The 22,749-nt window shown below is 27.5% G+C and overlaps 2 long non-coding RNA genes across 3 annotated transcripts; one reads left to right on the forward strand and one right to left on the reverse strand.

The window, feature by feature from the left end:
* The first annotated feature begins 1,934 nt into the window (after nt 1–1,934).
* Nucleotides 1,935–8,763, forward strand: LOC136087653 (uncharacterized). Its single transcript, XR_010641966.1, has 2 exons — nt 1,935–2,127; nt 8,218–8,763. It is a non-coding gene; the product is annotated as an uncharacterized LOC136087653 (long non-coding RNA).
* Nucleotides 8,764–19,065: 10,302 nt separating this feature from the next.
* On the reverse strand, nt 19,066–22,729 carry LOC136087654 (uncharacterized). 2 transcript variants are annotated; one of them, XR_010641969.1, is made up of 4 exons: nt 20,860–22,729; nt 20,667–20,783; nt 19,856–19,977; nt 19,066–19,235 (listed from the first exon to the last, which is right to left on the reverse strand). It is a non-coding gene; the product is annotated as an uncharacterized LOC136087654 (long non-coding RNA). The 2 variants fall into 2 exon arrangements; XR_010641968.1 differs by having other exon boundaries at nt 19,856–20,783.
* Between the last annotated feature and the right edge of the window lie 20 nt (nt 22,730–22,749).

Consider the following 22,749-nt stretch of genomic DNA (forward strand, 5'->3'; position numbering starts at 1 on the left):
AAGTTATTTTGCATAAGTAAATTACTTCAATCAGCGTTTTGTAGATTTCAAAGTGTTGTTGTCGATTTAAGTTATTTTGCATAAGTAAATTACTTCAATCAGCGTTTTGCAATAACTACAGACATTTGTTCAAACAATGTTTGCACCTGCAACAAGTTTTGTTTAGTTTAATAACAGAGAGAGAGGAGAAGGTGGACCTTGAGCAGTTCAACTCGACGCCTTTCTTTTTGGTGGAATTTCTGGAAAATTGCAATGATGATATCATTCTGTCAAAGCACCCTTGTTGTGCAGCTCTGACTATTGTTACTATTATAATTATTGTTATTACAAATATAATTGTTATTAATATAATTAATTAACAAATAATAATTAAATAATATAATTATTATTATTGCTATTACTATTATCGTAATAAACATCGTTCTATCAAAGCACCCTTGTTGCGCAGCTCTGACTATGACCTTCCTGACTAGTATAGATGGTGCCAAGTTTAAATTTGAACACCAGGCCACTGTTTTTAAAGTCAGCTGCAAAGACTCATGAAACATGGAATGTCTAAAATAGGCGGACTGTGATGGCAAACAACATTAAAGCAGCCCTGAGGTTGACGACACTAAAGATCACCACTTTGAACTCCTGCAATCAGACGTTAAAATATTCATTTCATATCAAATATCAGTCAAAGAACATAATTTTCTATATTTTTTTGTTGCATATAAATATAACAACCAAAATTTTCAATAATGTTTATTTTTAAACAGTATTTCCATTGTTTTGCGCATCCATATTACAAGCTGTCAGTTGTCAGCTACATCTGCCATGAATATGGCACAGTGGACGAAACTTTAATTGAAGTAAAAATATTAGGGACTTTTTGCACGTAATCAACACCAAGAAATTTTATTTAGTGGTAGAATCCAACAAGATTCACAAGGCGGATGCTAGCGACATTGATGTAGATTACCATTAACTCATGAAAATTAGCAACACTTAGTAAATTTAAATTTAGTGAAAACACGAGAAAATGTGTGAAACCATAAAAAAAAAAACGTCACTTTAAATCATCTCAAATGGATATCAAAAACTTAACGTGGGAAAAGAGGAAATTGAGTTTTTTGCTTTTGGATGAAAAAAAAAATAAGAAGAATATAGTTTTTTTTTATTTTTCGTTTTTTCGTATAGCATCTTATCAAAGGTAATTTTTCGCTTATGTAGATTCCGTAATAGCAGTAGTCCTATGCAGGCCCTTAGCAACCGGGAGAGGGGGAATGAGGGAGAGGGGCAGCAGGGGCATTTGCCCCCCCCCATCCTTTCTAATAATTTTTCAAATAAATAATTTTGAAAAATTTAAATGAAAAAATGACTAAAAAAAAAAAAGAAAAAAGGTCCGTAAAACTATTGCGAGGTAGATCTGCCCCCACTCTCCCATAACATTTTTTTGTTCCTACGGCCCTGGTCCTATGTGCTCCTTTAAAAACTGTATTCCTAAGGTTCCAAAAATTCTTATTCGTCTAGTTTTTTTTCTAAAACATTTCAGTTCTTTAGATTTCGCTCCCTTCATCTTATTTTCCTGATTTATATAACTTGGAATCTTTTTTCCAAGTCGTCTGTTAATCGTTATCTTGCTTTATGAACTTTATCTTTTCTCTTCCAGTAACTTCCAACTGCTTGCTGCTTTGTTGAAAGTAAAGATGTTTGAAAAAAAAAAGTCTTGTATTTCAGCGAACAACCGTAATTAAGATGTGCAATTGAAGAAACTTAAATTTTTTAGTTATTTAGAAAAAAAAAATTTTTTAACTTTTGGAAAAATGTTTTAGTTGTTAATTTAATGCTTTGTCATTATTCAAAACAATGAAAAAAAATTAACAAAAAAAAACTTTTAAAATAAGTAACTATCATCTTCCTTCAATAAAATTAATGTTCAGTAACTGAAACTGATAATTCGTAATGTTAATGCATAAAACTAAAGAATATAATTTTTTTAATGAGTTAATAAAAGTTATTTTTAAACATTAGTTACGCAATTAATACCGCAAGGACTTAAAGCAAACTTTGATATTTGAACTGAAGTTTACTGCTTTCATCTGTTTTATACTTCCATTGCTTGATTAGCTGGATTAATAAAAGGTTTGACTTTATTAATGAAAATTATTAATATAACGTATTTATAATATTTTTTAATATCTAGAAACTGACATTTGGAGCATTAATTGCTAAACGAGTTTTTGTAACTCTATTCTATAATTACATTTTTTGTAACATTTCAACATCTGAGTTCGCGATATCGATAATCGAAAAAAAAGACGACTAAGGAAATAAGATCTAATGTTTTATGCCGAAAAATTAGTACGAGGTGCATGTTTTACCATTGTTTAACTGATAACTTTAAGTAACTTTTTAATCTTTTTATTGCAAAAAGTAGAACCACAGCTTAACAATAATAATAAAACTGTTTTTTTTAGATTTTTTTTTTCAGAGATAATTTGATTCAAAAATTAAGGTCAAGAAAGGTTCAAAAACTAAAAGCAGTTTTAATGATTTGTTTATTTTGTTTGTTTTAGTATAAAAAAAACAAAAATAAACAAAAGGTTTTAATTAGGCACTTCAGTCACGTGACAAATTCCGTAGACAAAATTTGCAAACAACAAAGTTTTTTATATATAAAGAAAACTTTTTCAGATTAAATTTAGACCGATTTTTTTAATCTATTATGCCATAGTAAAACGTTTTACGAAAAGTAAAATGATTAATCTTTCATAAAATATCTGCTAGAGTTTTCAATATCAATTTTAGCTTAAAGTTATTTTATTTGCGTTCTGGCATCCTTTAAAATAATATATAACTATTTTTCTTTGTTTCTAGTTTTTTATTTTTTTTGGTTTTGCGATGAATAAGTTGGCCTAAAATAACTTTAAAAAAAGTTTTTGCTATTATTCGGGTATTCAGCTTAATTTTTAAATTTAAGTTAAAACCTGCTAAATCCCGTCCTGTTCTTCCTTTAAGTCCGTCTTAATATTGTTTCAAAAATTATTTCGGTAACTAATTTGCAAAAACAATATAATAATTTAATTGTATACAGTATTTGTATAAAATTAGCTGGTAAAGCTACAGTTAAGCGGCCTAAAATAATTTTATTTTTTCGCTTGTTGCGCTCTCGTCAGAGGATGCTTTTTAAACATTAGAAATATTAAGTGAAATAATAATAATAAAAAAAGATGCTGCTCCATGCCAAACCCTTAGTCGATGTAGCAGCACTTCCTTGTAGCAACAGGCTATAAGATAGTCGATGTAGCAGCACTCCCTAGTAGCAGCAGGCTATAAGATAGTCGATGTAGCAGCACTCCCTTGTAGTAGCAGGCTATAAGATAGTCGATGTATGTACTGAAGCCAATAAATATTTCTTATGTTTATATTAAAAAGTCACTACTTTGAGCAAGGCTTCACACGAGAGCGTAACAAGCGAAAAAATAAAATTATTTTAGGCCGCTTAACTGTAGCTTTACCAATTAGCCTTATCATAATGAATAATAAAGAATTATATGATTGGTATCTATGCTTCAGTGATAAATCTTTGAAAATGGTGTGCTCGAATTTCAGAAGCCGGTTCTCCAATTTTTGTTTTCAGTTACTGAAAATAATTTGAGCTTGTACAACAAAATAAAAATTGTTGTAGATAAATTTAAATCGTTAAAAAAAAACAATAAAAGAAGAGATATATATAAGCTGATGCTCTTTAAACCGCCTATTTCGGAAATTAGTTGTGAATTATGAAATCAAGTAAAAAAAATAAAACGAAGGGTAAAAAAAAAAATTGAACCAACAAACCTCGAAAAACTGTTTTAAAAAATTGAAACTTGTTTTATCTGGTTGTATAAATAAGTTCAAATCTGCTAATGTTCGTATTAGTAATATGAAAAAAAAATTACATCTAACGAGCCTAGAAGGACATATAAACTATTACATGCAAGTAATAAAGCAAAGATTCATCAATTAAAAAAGAATCAAAATAAGGAAATAAAAGAATTAAAAGATTTTTATAATAAAGTCATTAAAATCCTAATAAAAGAAATAAATTTTTGTTAGTTAAGCTTGAAAAAAGTGACAATAAAGTTGCACTCCTTCATGAGAAAAAAAGAATTACATGCAAAAAATTGTATTATGTAAACAAGAAGTTTAGCATGGTAGTAAATAAGCATGAAAATTTGTCTTCTAACAGTTTAAATAATCCTGAAAAGGATACTGACTCTCCTAACACTAGAGTATTAAGCAAAGAAGATAAAGATTTTAATTTAAGTTGTCTTCTACATGATCGCAGAATAATAGCTTTTCTAAACGGAAGGTATTCAATGGTATAAGAGAAGTTATTATGGAGTTAGTTTCTTTGAATGTCAGCATGAACAAAGTTATTGAAGTTATCACAATTGTTTTAAAAAAACTAGCAAAGATAGATATAGAGAAGCTTCCCTCAATTGGTACAAAATCTCGATTTATGACTGAGGCTTTAGCACTTGCTCAACTTTAAGTTGCAGAAGAAATAATAAACACTGTAGAAATTAATTCGGGCAATTATCTTCACAGTGACGGTACCACTAAACATCATAAACATTTTCAAAATTTCCAAGTTACTACCACAAATGGAAATACTTTATCTTTTGAATTATGTGAAATGGCTGGCAGTGATGCAGATTGTACTATTAATGCGTTAACCAAAACATTAGATGATATATTTGATATTTTAGAAAATAGCAGCAAGGAAAACGATTTTTCTAACCTTGTATGTTCTTTTAAAACTACCATGTCTGATCTTGGGCCAGTTTTAAGCACTAGTTATGAAAATATTTTTGCATTCAATACTGCTGAATCAGGTGCCACTAGATTAATAAGAACTACATGTAAAGCTTTTCATGTAAGGGGAAGTGATGAAGCTGGAGTTGCTGGGTATTTTAATGCATTTCTTGCTGGTAAAGGACAAAGTAAGTGTATGCTTGCACCCTTTGTTGGTAACAGATTTAATATATTATATTATAATGCTGCAGCTTTGGATTTTTATTCAAAAGATATTTTAGAGTTTCTTCAAAATTGGCCAAATCAAAATATTCTTTTACTTGCAGTTAAAGAAGATATTAGCAACAAATTATATTCAGCAGAAGTGCGGGCTCTTTGAAAAGTTGATAAAATAATTACAGGTCCACTTTGGCTGAATCACAAAAGAGTATTTTTGATATGAATCCATTTTTGTTAACCCTAAAAATGAAACTTTTAGATTTGTGTAAAAATGTATCATCAATTATGATCTCGAAAACACCTATATTCAGTCCAAGTGATGTTAATATTCATAAAGATATTTTGTATGATAAATTATTTGAAGAGACTAATGACACTGATTTAAATATTTTAACACAGCAGACATTAGAAGTAATTTGTCATTCTTTGTTAGTTGTTCTGGAAAGACAATCTGCTGATCAACTTCCTGGAGGTAAATATTAGAATCCTTCTGATAATATAAGTAAGGCTGCAAAGAATGTTCCAACAACAAACAAAGCGTCAGAAAGTGACTTTGCGGTATTGGATCTTTTAATTCGTACAAAGTCAAATGCCAAAATACAAACTATACAAGCTTATACTATGTGGTATAAAAAAAAAACTAGATTGGTTGGATAAAAAGACTTTAGATAAGCGTGACTCATTGCTAAAAAAAGCTTCAACAAACTTTAATAAAATGATAGATAATTACAAACAACGTCATTTAGAATTAAAGTTTGAAATGAGTGAAAGGTTGTCTGAAAAGCATAAAGCTAAAAAAACAGCTGAAGATAAAGCCTTCTTAAAAAAAGCTAAATCGGTTAATGAGTTGTTAAAATTGAGGACAAAGGTGTGGTTGACCTCAAAAGAAGTAGGTGATGAATATGTTTTGTTAGTTGACACATTTAAAAGCAAAAAAATATTAAGAGCACAGTTGGATTTTTATAGGTATGTTATGGAAGTTAAATGCGAACCTAAATATCTTTACAAAACTAAAATGCATGGTAGTAAGCGAATAGACTTAACAAACTATGAGTTGTTCACTAATTTACAATCAGTTATTAGAACAAGGACTTTTCCAGAGCCTATTGAGAGAAGAGTTATTCTTATTGAAAGAAAAGAACGAGATATTTTGATTGAAAGAAAACAGAAAGAAGAGTTAAGTGAAAAATTAAAGAATGCAAGACTGTCTCAATTAGCAAATCAACAAAAAACAAACATCTTGGCTGTCATTCTAAATGATGTTAATTATCTTGTTGGGAAATTTATTCAACATAAAATAATGAAAATCGACGCTAAAAAATACTTTTGGTGTACAGGTGAAGTTCTTCGAGTAAACAAGTCAACTCCTAACTTAAAAAAAACTTTGTTTGATGTGGTCTATGAGACTGAGGAAAATCAAGTATGGACTTTTCCATTGCTTGTTGACCTTGAAAAAGGAAAGGTTATAGTTTTGTAAAAAGCCTATTTTACAATTTATTTGAAATAATTACTAGATATATATATATTATTAGTAATATTTTATTAGAAATATATTACATATATTATAAATTATATAATATTATTATAAATTAGTTGTATATATTAATCTATAATATTTATATTTATAATGTTTATAGTTGTTATAATGTATCGTATATAGTTATTATATATCATTAGTAATATTATATTATAAATATATAATAAATTATATAATATTATTATGAATTAGTCGTATATATTAATCTATAATATTTATATCTATATTGTTTATAGTTATTATAACGTAATATATATAGTTATTATATATATTATTAATATTATTATAGTATAAATATATTATAAATTATAACATATTATTATAAATTGATCGTATATATTAATCTATAATATTTATATCTATTTCGTTTATAGTTATTATAACGTATCGTATATAGTTATTATATATCACTAGTAATATTATATTATAAATATATTATAAATTATATAATATTATTATAAATTAGTCGTATATATTAATCTATATTATTTATATTGTTTATATATATATATATATATATATATATATATATATATATATATATATATATATATATATATATATATATATGTATATATATTTATATATACATATATATATATATATATTTATATATATATATATATATATATATATATATATATATATATATATATATATATATATATATATATATATATATATATATGTATAGATATATATCGTTTATATTGATCTATAATATTTATAATATCGTATCTTTAATATTTAAGAAAATTTAAAATTGGGCAACCTTGTGTTTTATTTTTTCACAATTTAATGTTGTAATAGAGATATGACTATATTAATGTGTAATGTGTCTATGACTATATTAATGTATATATATTTTTCTGCTATATATATTTTTTCTAAAGATTAGTTGTGAACTGAAAGTTGTTTTATTTATCATTACTGCGTAAAATTTTTTATCATGCCTACACGCTTTTTATTTAGTTTTTTTTTATCATTACTGCGTAAAAATTTTATGCTGTAAAATTTTTGGAGAAAAACCAGAAGTGCTACAAAACCAGAAGTGCTACAAAATTGGTTAAACCCATTTTAAAACAAGATTAACATTTTTAATGCAATAAAATTAAAATTAACATTTTAGCTTAATTATATTACGAGATAATAAAATGGACTCAAGTGCCTATTTTAATTACTTTTTTTGTTGTAAAACCATTTTTGTATTGTAATTTTAATGTAATAACATTGCAGTTGTAGTGGCAATTGCAGTGCAGTTGCAGTAACAATAGCCATTACAATTGCAATTCAAATATATATATATATATATATATATATATATATATATATATATATATATATATATATATATATATATATATATATATATATATATATATATATATATATATATATATATATATATATATATATATATATATATATGGACGTAATAGAAATGTTTACTTGATTTTTAAAAACGTTAGTTGCTGAAAACATCAAAAGTCATTAAAAAAATCTTAAACTTTGTAGTTTATAAGTTGCTTTACTTTTCATATTAATAAACAATAAGTTTGGTATTTTTGGAACGTTAATATTTAGTTCTAACTTATGGTAAATGTATTGTTTTCATTTCACATTTAATAAAAATTGATGAAGTGTTTAATTTTAAAATTTTTATAACTGTATTATAGACGATGGGGTACACGCACTATTGGCAATTAAAAAAGGTGATTGAACCTTCAAAATGGAAAGAGTTTTTAGTTGGAGCCCATAAAATTATTGCTGCCGCTATCATTCAAAAATATCCCATCGAGGACAAATCTGCTGGAGATGTTATTTTTATCAATGGCTCAGGTGATGAGGAATACGAAGATTTTAAAATTACTTCCGATAATCTCAACTGGACTTTTTGCAAAACTGCCCGTAGGCTATATGACCCAGCAGTAACTGCGATCCTTATTTTGCTAAAAGAAATTGTCGGGGAGGATGTCAAAATAACATCTGATGGCAAATGGGACGAAGAAATGTGGGAGTGGGGTAGAGAACTTTATAAAGATGTGTTTAACAAACAGCCTGATTCGATTTTGGATTGACAACTTTAATCAGTAACCAACGATTATTTCTTAAACTTTTGTTTTTTCAGTATCAATAATAACTGTAGTGCATATATAAATAATATAAGTACATAAATGTTATGTAGGTTTTGTATATGTATTAAATCTTGTTTTAAAGCTTTATGCATTAGACGTTTTACGTACGCATTTCAAGCAATGTAAAGTTGGGTTTTGCGTCACAAGTTTATCAAAAAATTAATTTCCGCATTAAAAGTTTAAAAAAAAACTGTTTTTAAAATGTTAATTATTATTTTCTATACGCGTTTTAATCTTCAAATAAAAAAAATTATCAAAGATCTATTTTTCTTTGTAAAGTAAATATTTACATTAAATGACGGAATAAAACTATTGTCAAATAATGAACTCACCCGAGGCGCAGTGGTTAAAGTTCTGCCTCAGAACACAAAGGCCCAGAGTTGTTAACAAGGCCAAAAGTAGCAAAGCCAAGGCCAAGGGAAATAGTTACACGGCCAAGGCCAAGAATAAGAGTTTCAAGGAGATTCAAAAGAATTTTAATTGCTTACGCAATCATTTTTAAGACCAAAGACTTAAATTTTTGCCTAACGTTTAGGTTCTGTAGGTAACAATTGCTGTGACAATAAACCACATGTTGTAGAAATAAACCAAGGTTATGCGCAAAGTTCTACGAAGTCAATAAGAAATGTATGAAAACCGAAAACAAAAATACATAAAAGTATTTTTACATAAAAGAATTAAAACTTTTAGTCATCTAATTTCATGTATTTTTTTTTTTAAGACCAAGGCCAAAATTTTAAAGCCAAGACCTAGACCAAGGTCAACAGTTTCAAGGCCAAAATCAAAGCCAAGGCCTTAATTTTTAATCTTAAGGCAAGGCAAAGCACTAACAACTCTACAGAGACCCCAGAAGAAAAAAAAAACTAATAAGAAATAATTGCTAATGATTTGGGATTACCTTTTTGTTTTTAACAATTTATATTGAAAATTTTATTGTATTGTGTCAACTAAAATTTCATAACTTAGCTTATATGATCTTCTTAGATAGAATGTGTTCAGCCGTATTTAAATCTCTCCGTTAAACTAACGAAGAATTTGAACGTCCGTTAATAAAAAAACTCTAAACGGCCGGTTATAAAACGGAGAAAAGTAAATGGTATTCTAATCCGTCCGTATAAGCTCCGTGTATTACTCTCTCCGATAATTTTTTCAATTAAAATTTCTCCGTTAGCTAGCTCCGTTAACTAGTTTCCGTGCTGTTTTTATTACTGCATCTGAACGTTGCGATGCCAACAGACGATGATTTTGTTTATTTGGTAAATCGCAGCCGGTTATATTTTAATTTATGATTGCTGAGTAATGTTTGAAATTTAATTAAAACACGCTACAATAAGAAAAATTTTATGATTTGATAAAATATGATATGATAAAATTTAAAAAGTTTAAATTTTATGCTTATGGATTTAAATCTTATGGTTACACATTTTCTCATAACTCTATTTTCTTCAAATTTTGCCAACGGATCCAAATATTAAAACAGAGTAAATTTATTGTGACACATTTCAATAAATCGTGATCTTCTTTTTCGCACCAAAGTAGAGGTTTTATTCTCCTTGTGTTTAAACTATATATTAACCCCAAAACGAGTTATACCACTGTGTACCTTGAACTGTCTCTCTGTTTAAGAAATTGACAACTAATTATTCAAAATAATTTTAAAACTTTAAAATGAACATTTAAAATCAACTTTTCTTAGTTTAAAGAAGAAGAATAAAGGGTTAGGTTAAAAAAGAAGATTAAAGAACATTTCTTAGGCTAAAAAGATTTTTTCGTTTTTAAATGAAATTTTCTTAGGCTAAAACAAAAAAAATTTTAAAATGAACTTTTCTTAAGCTAAAATAAATCATTAGTAGAAAACGTACTAAAAATGTTATTCAGGTTTTTAATTATAATATATACATATATTCTCTAAAAACCAAAGTAGCACTTGGTTTTTAAGTAGCACTTGATATATTTATATATAACTTATCTTTTTAAGATCATCTTATTGTAAAATAATTATTAAAGGACGCAAGGCAAAAATCCATGCTGCTACCTTGGTTGCAGCATAGAGATTTTACAAAGGGTTTGTTATAAAATACCCTTTAGCATGTATCTGTTATAAAGTTGGTATTGTTAATTTTTTTATTTTATTTTATTGAATTTACATACAAACTAAAAAAAATTATGTATATTCAGCTTATATCATTTATTATAAAACCAAATGCAAACTTATTGAGCTATAAAATGTTTCAAAAGGAAAAATTTAACTTTTAAGTCATTACTATCTAAAAGTTTCTATATATATATATATATATATATATATATATATATATATATATATATATATATATATATATATATATATATATATATATATATATATATATATATATATATATATATATATATATATATATATATATATATATATATATATATACTCTTCCTGATGATCCAGCAATGGTGAAACTTCAAGTCGAAGATAAAAGTTAGATAAGTGTTTTTTACTAATTAATTATTGCTCTGTTCTTTAAGAACATTGAGCACTCTATTTGTAAAATACACTAACATCATTTACATATATATATATATATATATATATATATATATATATATATAATATATATATATATATATATATATATATATATATTTATATTTATATATAATTATAATCGTAATATAATTTTAATCAATAGCATTATTCTTAAAAAATTTAGCTTGATTATTAACTTAGAATCTCATTTACCAATTTGGCTTAATTTTTATTATTACATGGTTATCAGTTACTGTAATTTTTTCAAAAAGACTCACTTCATGATCTATACTTTTATTTAATCCACATAAGAATACATTTGTTTGAATTTAAAATATCCATAATGGACCAGTACTCATAAGCTATTAGTGAAACATGGGGGCTTATTTACTTCTGTGGTAATTTGTAAGTAACAATACTTCCCATTGTCATTGTTGCAAAGCAGTGAGAATCTTATAAATAATTGAAATCTGACATATTCATTTGAAAACATTTTAGTGACAATAAATTGCGTCTTTATTATCTTGGTACTAAATAAATAAATGGGGGCACTGTTTCTTAAAGGGGGCACTGTTTCTTATCTTGGTACTAAATAAATAAATGGGGCACTGTTTCTTAAAGCGCCCTTTTTTAAAAAATAATTTTACTAAATAAATAAATGGGGGCACTGTTTCTTAAAATGGGGGCACTGTTTCTTATCTTGGTACTAAATAAATAAATGGGGCACTGTTTCTTAAAGCGCCCTTTTTTAATAAAATTATAATCAAAAGAGGTACGTTAGATTTTTAATTATGAAAAAAAATATTGAAAAAACAAAACAAAAAAACTAATGAATATCCGGGTTTGACGAAATATTTTTACAACTGTTTCTAAATCAATCTCAACTGACATCAATTGTTTGGTAGTTTTGTTGAATCTTTCTAGCATATTACCCCATAATGTGACCATTATAGCTGTTTCAAGACTGTCCAATTTTAAATATAGTCCATAGTTTCTAATCTTATGATTAACTTTTCTGGTTTATCATCTTTTATAAAAGACAGCCATTAATTATTTAATTCCAATTTTTGCTTTAACTAATACTTGCACCAGATCATGCTGAGCACCTGGTATATGACTTGCACCAGATCATGCTGACCACCTGGTATATGACTTGCACTAGATTATGCTGACCACCTGGTATATGATAAGTTTTTTAAGTGACATTTTCTGTTTTTATTAAATTGTCCTGAAGTATTTCCCATCTAAATGTAGAAGCACTGAAAAATTTATAGATATTTTTAAGCAGAATGAAAAATTCAGAAGGATTTCTACAACAGTCCGCAGCGCATTCTCCTACAAGATTTAAAGATTGTGCCAAGCATAGTACAAATGTAGCTAAAAGATTAACTTCTTTAATGCGAGCTTGAAGTCCTGAATATCTACCATAAATGTTAGTCGCATTGCTGTAACTTCGACCACGACGATTGTTTATGTTTAATTCATGCGGTTCTAAAACTAAAAGTGTAGCATTTGCTAATTCTTCAGATTTATGACCAGAGTTGGGTAAAAACTCTAAAAATCTTTCTACCGGACAGCCATTCTTTTGAACATATCCAAAAATGAATACATTTGATCTATATGGGTAATATCAGGAGTAGTATCAATACTGATGGAAAAATTTTAGTTTCCTTTATTTCTTTTACATATATATATATTAAAAGATAGTACGATGTTGAATCTTTTCCTGTATTGCCAAACTTTTACAATATGCTGTGCTAAAAATGGATCAAACTGAGCAACGTGAATTTTTTATCAAATCAACGTTTTTTGCATAAATAATTCGTGCATAACTATGAATAACTTGCATGATTGCCTTTTGAGTCATAATTTCTTCTGCTAACCACACACACAAAATACATTTATAATGCTTATAGAGATGAATTTCCAATTTTAACAATCTCTTTTAAAAAAAATATGCGCGCATACACTTGTAGGCAGAAAAAACAAATAATTGAAAATTTCGCCGCAAAAAACTTGGGGATATTTAGTAGGTCTATGAGTCGGTCAATGCATTAAACATAATCTTATAAAATCGTCTGAAAGAATGCAAAAACTTTAAATAAAATTTTAAAATTAAAGGATAAAAGTGATGAAAAAACATGCAAAGCCTATAAACACTTTTATTCAAAAAAATATTAGGCAAGTTAAAATAATGTGTTTTTTTAAATCTGCTAAATAAAAATAAATTAGACATTAAAAAAACGATTATAAACGAAGTAACTGGTAACGAACTAACTAGTAACGAAGCAACTGGCAACGAAGTAACTGGTAGAGAAAAAAAGTTATCCTATAGCATACCTCAAAAAATATTTTGTGATAGTAAACACATTACAAATGAATCAGATATTTATCATGAACGTAACAAACACTTTGTAAATCTTGGTCCCAGTTTAGCTTCAAAAATAGTGATGCCAAATAAGAAGTTTAATGGCTTTATTGGAGAAAAATCCCTATCATGCATATCAATAGTAAAAATATCTTATAACAAATTTAACGAAGCTCTGACTGAACTAAAGCGAAATAAGTCATGGGAATATGAAGACATTATTAGCAATGTAGCAATACACATCATTGAATGTATTAGAAAACCCTTATTTCATTTAATATCATCGTCTTTCGAACACAGCACTTTACCTGATAAGTTGCTAAAGTCAATCCTGTTTATAAAAATGGAGATTATGACAGTATGTCTAACTACCGTCCAATTTCCCTCCTACCAGTGTTCTCTAAAGTTTATGAAAAAGTAATCTACAATCGAATTTATAATTACTTTAAGATAAACAAACTTTCATTTAAAAGTCAATTTGTTTTCCAAAAAAGTTGTTCAACAGAGCATGCTATCATTAAACTCACTGATAAAATATTTCAACTTTTTGATAAAGGAGATCATGTACTGGGAGTATTTATAGACCTTTCAAAGCCATTTGATACAGTTGACCACAACATCTTGCTATCAAAATTTAAACATTATGGTATCAAAGGATTAATGTATAAGTGGGTAAAAAAAATCTGAGTAAACTGAGAAAGCAGTTTATAATAAACAAAGAGTCAAGTGTTCTTGATATTGAGTGTGCAGTCCCTCAAGGCTCAATATTTGGACCGTTATTGTTTTTCATTTACATCAATGATATGTATAAAGCATCATCTATAGTATCTTCAATAATGTATGCTGATGACACAACTTTGTTTTATAATCATAGTAATTTATAATCGACGTTTGAAACAATGAATACTGAACTGGAAAACTTAAATTTATGGCTTAGAGCAAATAAACTATTCTTAAACTGTGAAAAAACTATCATTTTATTTTATAAAACAGGTCAATCAATGTCTCTACAGTTAAAAGTTCCAGAGTTGCTCATTAACAACATAACAATAAAATGGGGAAAATATGCAAAGTTTCTTGGAGTTCAAATTGATGAAAGTTTATCATTGAGAAATCATATTGGGCACATTGAATCATAAATTTCATCTGCAATAAGTATTTTATACAAATTTTGCCCGTTTCTTGATTTCTGTTCAAGAAAAAACTTTACTTTTGTCTAATTCATAGTCATCTCACATATGCTAATATAGTGTGGGCTAATACACACAAAACAAAAATAATCAAACTACAAGGCTTGCAAAACCATTTTTGTAAATCAATTCATTATCTAAGTAGAAAATTAAGTAAATTTAGAAAAATTATTTCTAAATTTACTTAATTTTTAAGAAAAATTAAGTTTACTTAAATTAACTTTTTACATAGATGTACGCCAAATGACGCTGTTTAGCGAAAAGTTTTTTTGTGTGGAGTTTTATACCCAAAAATACTGAATCTTCTTTGATTTCCTTTTTTAAGGTATTAAAGTTTGGAAAATTAAATATATATAATAATTATTATACTTTTATATATATGTCGAGTACAAGATTTGAGTAGGTGTCGTCGAATACAAGAAGAGCTGACATTTTTTCCATTTGCTGTGTTAATGTCTTTTGTCAACTCGGTTGATGCTTTTTTTTTATTTCTCAAAGAAAAGGTTTTTAAATATTTATTGTCATCTTTTGTTAGCTTAGGAGGTTTACCACTTTCCTTTGTATCTTCAAGGAGCCAGTTTCTCTAAACATTTTAATGATTTCTGTAACAGCAGTCTTCGAATATCCTGTTTTGGATGAAGATATTATGACACATCGTTTTAATAAATAAACAAACAAATCCCTCATGTTTCCTCGTCAATTTTGTTTATTTGTTCAAAATAATATATTCTTTCAACTTTTCTTATATATAATTAAACTTAAGTACGCTTAAAAAAAATTACTTAGGAAAAAATTGTAAATAGATCTAATTATACAAAACATACTCACAGTCCTGTATATATATGTATAAATGTATATCTCGATTTATCAAAAATAAGCTTTTAATTTATTTCTCACCAAAGCAGAATTGTTAGTCCTTGGCCTGACCTTAAGGCTGAAAATTGAGTCCTTTGCCTTGGTCTTGGCCTTGAAACTGTTGGCCTTGGTCGTGGCCTTGAAAATTTTGGCCTTGGTCTTGGCCTTAAAAAAAAGTACACATTTTCTGATTGACTTCGTTTAACTCTGCGCATAACCTTAGTCTTTTTTTACATAATAAGGTCGTATTTTTACAGCACTTGCTACTTACAGTTTTGTTAATAATTGGACTGAACAACTCGCCACCTCACCCTTTTATTCCCATCCTCCTTTGTATTAAGGTTCAAAAGTACACGCTTTGCTCTAATATCTTTGTTTTGTTCTGAACATCTGTTTAATATATACTTTTTTATTCTTTCTCTTATCCTAATTTTTTCATTATTTCACTTAGGCTTGACAGCTCGGTCCTAGTCCTCTGATGCATATTTTTGTATTTTTTAAAAATATTTATGTTGCGAATAAGAAGCCATGACTATTTTTTTTAAAAATATTTATGTTGCGAATAAGAAGCCATGACTATTTTTTTTAAAAATATTTATGTTGCGAATAAGAAGCCATGACTATTTTTTGGACTAGACTAATATACACATCTATCACGATTATGTATTTTTTGACTTATCACTTTCTTTGTTTCTTCATATTTAATATTTATATAATTATCTTTTCTTATCAGTGTTGCATGATGCTTTCAGTATCATTATAGCGTATCACTTATGCGGTTTTTATCACTATTTAACAAGCCCTCTTAATCGTCGCACAGAACGCAATCTAAGTTGCCACGGGTTGGAACGTTAATCTAATATTCTATATTTGGTGTATCAGAAATGAAAAAATTTTTGACTAGTGAGCAACGACTATATTTTTATACGCTAACATGTTATTTTTTCAAGGAACATACATACCCAGCGGGTATACTGACGCTCTAAGGACGTCCATAAGACGTCTCATTTATCGTCCATAAGACGTTCTGATTAGAGTGTTTCCTATTTTATCAATTTTTGAAATTGAACTTGCAAATCAGTTTATAAATTGACCATTTATATGAAAATAAGTTAGAGCAAAAAAATGTATATATAATTTTTAGGGTCCCCGCCACTTCGATTTTGGGCAAGAATGTTGGGTGTTTTAAACGGGAACCTTAAAATTTATCCTATAAATTTTTTATTCTTTTAAATAATATATGATGGACTGAATATTAATTACATAAAAGAAACATGTGGAAAAAATTAAGAAAATATTCTACAGAATCTTCTGAAATTGGTTAAAAAAAAATTAAATAATAAAACACCCAACATTTTTGCCCAAAATCAAACTGGCGGGTACCCTAAAAATTATATATATATATATATATATATTTTTTGTTCAAACTTAAAAGTTTTTTAAGTTTGAACAAAAAATATATATATACAATTTTTAATATATATATTTTTTGACCAGAATATAAATGTATGCTTTAGTGTACCTAGTTTTTGTTAAAACTAGGTACACTAAACATACATTTATATTCTGGTCAACTGACTTATTTACAAAACTATATGCAAGTTAAGTCAGACCTGAATTAGAATTTTGTGAACCAGTTTGAAATTCACATTTGAAAAATGAAATAAAAAAATTTGAAAGAGTTCAGCAAAGAGCTACAAAGCTTGTTCCAAGTTTAAATCGCAATTCATATGAAAAACTTAGGGTTAGGAAGTCTCGAAACCAAAAGAATTAGTGGGGACCTCATCCAATAATTTAAAATAATAACTAATCTAAAAAAAATACAGATACACAAAATATCATTATTACTCTATAATATACACAGTGAAATGTCATGTTGCAACATTTCACTTTTATCTTTTATCAAAATTGTCTCACTATACTGGCAACTTATTTACACTTATTAACTAAAGTCAGTTTTCTTTTATTTAAAAATTGTCTAGCAAATCGGAAAATAGCTTTAAATAATAAACAACCTAGCAAAATTAAATTAATCAACCAAAATAAGCAGCCATTTTTAATTACCCAATTTAGCGCATAATATTTTATGCGCTAAGTTTGTATGTAAATTTATCTATTAAAAATTAAATTTTTTTTAAGACGTCCTTTAAACGTCTTTTAGACAACTTATCTCCGAGGTAATTAGGACGTCTAAAGTAGGTCTTAGGGACGTCAATAGGACGTCTAAATATGGAAGTCCTAATAACGTCTTAATGTTGACGTCATTAGGACGTCCTAATAAAGACGTCTTCATTGAACGTCTTTAGGATGTCTTTTTTGGTCTGAGACGTCGCGACCTAATCAAGACTTCTTTAAGACGTCTGATTGACGTCTGTGCCCGCTGGGTATGCACAACATCGATTATTATTATGTATTTCGCCATGAAGAAAATATTTACAAAATTAGACTTGAATAAAATGTATATGCATGGCTAGGGCAAGAAGAAGATAAATTTAGCCCCTTAAAAACAAGAATATTAGTAACAAAAAGAAATAATATCGTTATCACAATGTAATATATATGTAGTACATATATAAATGCAAGTATAAAGATACTTTTTATATATATACAGAATTTTTTTTTTTTTTAAACTTTTATTTATTAAGATTTCGAATTTAAAAATATATAAAAATGCGATAAAATATGAACATCAAAGAAAGGTAATGGTTCAAATAAAAATCAAAAATAAATATGAGCAAAAATAAATTAAATAACAAATATAAAAACAAGTGATTACACTATTTCAAAGTTTCAGAAGAACTCCCGTTCGTTGTCAATTGTCAAAAGTTTATTTTTATTATTAAGTTGATCAAAGGTAGAAATTTTTTTTAACTCATTATCTAATAGCGTGTTCCATAATTTGGGTCCCCTGATTGCAATCGAGAACTTAGTCGCAGAATAATTTGCTTTTGGTTGAGTATAATTGTTATTTGAAAATCTTGTTGGGTATAAATGATTTATTTTTTCAAAAAATGAGTTGAATAAAATGGGTGCCATCCCAGCAAACTCGCCATGCTTGGCCTATACAAGACCCACTATCGGCGTCATTACTGGCCCACCATCGGCCGACAAGCATGGTCCAATCCACGTCTTGCTCACCGTATTAGGCATGGTCCATGCATAGCAGCCGTTTTTCGAACGGCGTTTAGCCGATGCTTTGCCATTGTCTTTTTTTATGCTACTTTTTACTGCTATTTTCATAAATAACCAAAACTTTAATAAACGCGAGATTTTAACTCAGAGACTTTTGGGAGACAAATGCAAAATTTTAACTTAAAGATTTTAAATTAAAACAAGTCAGAAAGAAAAAGGTGAGGCGGGGTGATGTTTGCCTACCTGAAAAAGTCGCATGGATGATATAAAATGGAATGTGGGATATTTTAAACTATATAAAATATATAAGTTTTATATTACCGAATATTTTTATTTCAATAAAATTGCCTTGCAATACAATAAATATAAAAGTTTAAGGTTAGCGAACGGTTAAACCTCTACCATCATTTTAATTTGATGCTTGCATGAATTAACGTTTGGTACTTTTCGATATCCATATTTTTCTGCCTGTCAAGCTGATAGATTTAACAATTAGCTAAAAGTAAAGTAGTTGTAAAATAAACTATAAAAGTTAGTAATAAGATTGAATAAGAAAGTAATAGATTTATCTTTTTTACGTTAATTAAGTAATACATATTTTTATAAGAAATACAAAAAAAATAAAAGAAGTATGAAAAATAAAATAAAACAAAAAAAAACTTATTAAGTGCATATATATATATATATATATATATATATATATATATATATATATATATATATATATATATATATATGTATATATATATATATACACACTTAATGAGTTTTTTGTTGTTGTTTTCTTTTATTTTATATATCAATTTCTATATCAATGAAATTTTTTTGGGATGCAATATAAAAAAAAATATCTTATGTTGCTTATCCACTAAATCAGAACTCTTTGACTACATAATAATATTAGACAATCATGTTGTTTTCGAAAAAATACTCTCAATGAAATAATACATATAAAAATTATAAAAACATATTCTAATATCTTAAAACTATAAACACATTGTGATCTACACAAATGTAACTATAAATATTCTGTATTTCAATAAAAGATTTTAATACATTAAACACGTTTAACTTGCAAAGGAATAAAGCAAAAGCATAAAGGAAGATCATCATTACTATTTGATGTCTTCATGTGCTAACGCTTGATACTACTCGGCCTCCAATTTTACTGCAATCTTTTTCTCCTGACGATGTGCCAGGTGATTTAAAAGTCATTTAAACAGCTTTGCACCTAATTTCTAATAATAAATAGATATTAAAGCACTAAATTTACATTAAAAAGTAGCAATATATTTATATATTATAACTTATCTATAGATTAAAAAATTAATTAACCCACAATATTGTGTTATCTTTATTTTACCTTTTTACATTACTAGTTTTCATCATTCTTGATTACATTGTTAAGCTAACATCACTCAATTTAATTCTAATAACATTATTCAATTTAATTCTAACAATTAACTCAATCACATTGCTTTTTATGTATGTAAAAATATTTTAAAAAAACTGAACAAATGATAATAATGATGATGAGAACAATTATGATTCTACACTTATTGGCATAGTTAAAAGGAAATGTTTAATCTACATATGATTTAAACCCAGTCAAGCAAAATGAATGTTAGGTCAAACTCGTAAAATAAGTATGATATTGTAACCAAAATAAATAAAAATAAGTGAAGTAAACGAAGAAATAAAATATAAAATAAACTGTAAAAATGAGTATAAACTATAAAAATTAGTATATAACTATAAAATATATAACTATAAAAAAAGTATATAACTATAAAATCCAATACTCTGTAATGCTTGACTAATACAATAAAAACATTGTAACAATAAAACATTTTATTTCAAGAAAAATATATAAAATATCAAAGAAAAGTTAGAACAAATAAAAAACCATCAAGTAATTTTAGCTTACACATTTTGGCAAATTTTGCACAACCACCATTTCTGTCAGAAGCTTACTTTACCCATCGCTGTATGGACCTCTTGACATCTGTATTACATGCTCCTTTTTCATGTTTTTGAACTGCAACTGTTAAATTTAAAACAAGGTATTTAGATGTGATCCACTTAATTACCACAAAGTAATTGTCAATTAATTTACTTACTGTTGATTATGCTAGGAATTTATTTTAACTACAAGGGAGTGCTGCTACATCAACTACCTTATACCCTGCTGCTGCAAGGAAGTACGCAACATCGACTGAGGGTTTGGTTGGGGCAGACAGTCTATTAAATAATAAAAAAAAATAAAAAGTATATTAAAATATTCCTTATGTATATGTTATATATATATATATAAAAAATTTTTAAACCAATGGAAAAATACCACTGATGCAATCAAATGGTTTGAAAATATACCAGATAAACAACATTGTGTTTTCATTCAATTTGTCGATTTTTACCCAACTATTACATCAGAAATACTAAGTAATGCAATACTGTTGGCAAAAAAACACACAAGTATTAGCGAAGAGAACATCAGAGTCATTAAACATTGCAGAAAGTCCTTGCTATTTTTTAAAAACGAAACATGAAAGAAAAACTTAGCACACGACTGCTTTGATGTCACAATGGATTGCTTTGACGGTGCAGAAGTTTGTGAACTGGTGGGCCTATATATATAAGACTCACTATCTAAAATAATAAATAAAGAAGACGTTGGACTATATCGTGACGATGGTCTGATGATACTTCGTAAAAAAACTGGATCACAAATTGATAGAATACGAAAAAACATAATTAGAGTTATAAAAACGATCGGTTTTAAAATAGAGATCCAAACAAACCTACCCACAGTCAACTTCTTAGATGTATCCTTTAACTTAGAAAAAAGCTCCTACCAACCTTTCAAAAAACCAAATGAATATCTTCGTTACATCCACTCTGATTCCAACCACCCTCGGCAAATAATAAAGCAAATCCCCATCTCTATCAACAACAGATTATCACAAAATTCCTCGAATGAAAAAACATTTAATTTATCTATACCAGAATACGAAGATGAACTAAGAAGAAATGGCTTCACTAATTTTAATTTAAAGTATAACCCCCAAAAAAGAGAAAAAAAGACAAGAAAAAGAAATATAATATGGTTTAACCCCCCTTACAGTAAAAGCGTCTCTACCAATGTCGGACATATCTTCCTGAACTTAATCGACAAACACTTTCCAACATCCCACCCCCTAAGTAAACTATTCAATCGAAATACCATCAAATTGAGTTACAGCTGCACCAAAAATATCGAAAGTATAATAAAAGGCCACAACAAGAAAATTAGTTCAGAAAGACCAAAAGAATACCCACCCTGCAATTGCATAAAGAAAGAAAACTGCCCTATAATAGGAAAATGTAGAGCCTCTAATGTTATTTATAAATGTATAGTATCCCCCCCCCCTAACACCCCAGAAAAAGTATATATTGGCCTAGCAGAAGGTGAATGGAAGAAAAGATGGGCTAACCACAAACACTCATTCACAAACAAAAAGATGAAAAATTCAACCACCCTTTCAAAGTATATATGGCAGATAAAAAAAAACTTAAAAATAACACCAAAATTAACTTGGTCAATAATTAAACAAGTCCCCGCCTACAGCAACGTAACAAAAAAATGCTTGCTTTGCCTTCATGAAAAACTTTGCATAATATCATACAAAGGTACGCAAAAATTATTAAATAAAAAAACAGAAATTATTTCTAAGTGCCGTCACCAAAACAAGTTCTTGCTTGACAACCACGAGCCCAAAGATAAAAAAACCAAACCACGCTCGCAAATAGTTATAGTTTTATAATTGTTTTTGAACGCCACGATGTTTCTTAAGTATATTTTTTAACGAAAAAAACAATGTATTTTTTACCTAATGATTGCTAAACGCATGAAACTTTTAGTAGTAAAAATCATGTAGTTATTTTTATTTAATCTCGTTAAAAAATCAATTATATAGCTCTGATATCATTCATCGAGCACACTTGCTGAATATATGCTCACAGCAAAATTA

This window comes from Hydra vulgaris, chromosome 11 (assembly GCF_038396675.1).
Source record: "Hydra vulgaris chromosome 11, alternate assembly HydraT2T_AEP".
Classification (NCBI taxonomy): domain Eukaryota; kingdom Metazoa; phylum Cnidaria; class Hydrozoa; order Anthoathecata; family Hydridae; genus Hydra; species Hydra vulgaris.